Source organism: Zeus faber (genome assembly GCF_960531495.2).
Source record: "Zeus faber genome assembly, chromosome: 11".
NCBI classification, from domain to species: domain Eukaryota; kingdom Metazoa; phylum Chordata; class Actinopteri; order Zeiformes; family Zeidae; genus Zeus; species Zeus faber.
In genome coordinates, this window is record NC_137205.1 from 25727746 (window position 1) to 25729141 (window position 1396).

A 1396-nucleotide genomic window follows, 5' to 3' on the forward strand; every position below is an offset into this window, starting at 1 on the left:
GATTTTTCGTCTACACGAGTCTGGAGGAGCGCACGACTCTATATACCCTGACGGAGCAAGCTGCACGTGCCTCTCTCTCTCTCTCTCTCTCTCTCTCGCTCACTCTCTCTCTCTGTTACCACTCTCACCCTACCTCCATCTCCCTCCCCCTGTTCTCCGCTCTCTCCCTTTCCCTCTCCCTGTCCCTCCCTCTCTATTTCCCTCTCTCTCCCACTTCTCCCTCTCTCACCCCCTGTCTCTCTCTCCCCTTCCCACTCCCCCCCTCTCTCTTTCACGCTCTCCCTCTCTGCCCCTCTCTCCCTTTCACCTCTCCCCTCGCTCCCTCTCTCACCCAGTCCCCCCTCTCTGGTTCCCCCCCCCCCTCTCCCTCCTTGACCCCCCATCCTTCCTGCTCTCTTTCCTGCTATCTCTCTCTCCCCCTCCCTCTCCCCCTCTCTCTCTCTCTCTCTCCCTCTCCCCCCCTCTCTCTCTGTCTCCCTCTCTCTCCCTCTCTCTCTCTCTCTCTCTCTCTCTCACTCTCTCCCCCTCCCTCTCTCTCTCTCTCCCCCCCTCTCTCTCCCTCTCTCCCCCCCTCTCTCGGTCTCTCTCTCTCTCTCTCTCCCCTCTCTCTCTCTCTCTCTCTCTCTCTCTCTCTCTCTCTCTCTCACTCTCTCCCCCTCCCTCTCTCCCCCCCCCCCTCTCTCGGTCTCTCTCTCTCTCTCTCTCTCCCCCTCCCTCTCTCTCTCTCTCTCTCTCTCCCCCTCCCTCTCTCTCTCTCTCTCTCTCTCCCCCTCCCTCTCTCTCTCTGCCCCCCTCACGCTTTGACTTTCTCTATCACCGGTATCCTCCAGTGTGATTTCTGGGAAGGCCTTATTGTTTGCTTCATATCGAGCTGAAAGAGAAAGAAGGTGTGCATCAAAGTACTCCCTGTTGTGTCACGACATTTTACATGGTAATTCATAACAAATTGCGTTGAATTTCAGAGCAACATATTCAGCAGTCTAGACGGCTTTAGGCCTATATGTATCAAAAGAGCCCGTTTTTTCTCATTGCTGGAAAGCTTTGCATATCCTATACATAAGTAGAAGTATAATTGCGGAAAAAATACTAGTGGAAAAAAATATAAAAGTGAAAGTCCTTTATTTACAATTATTCAGTTGTGTTGTATGTTCTACACGGGCCGACTTGACATTAAATGCACTGGGGTGAGACCTTGTGTCCTCACATTTCAGTGCAAAGACACATTCTATTCATTCTATCAAGACACATTCTATCATCGACCTTGATAAGAAAGACAGTCAAGTGGGGCTGCTGATGCTCCCCTTTTCACGTTTCCTTTTATTGTTGTTGCCCTTATTGTTAGCAGGCTCAAGCCTAATAATAAACTCAAACCGCAGCATAATTATTGCATATAAGC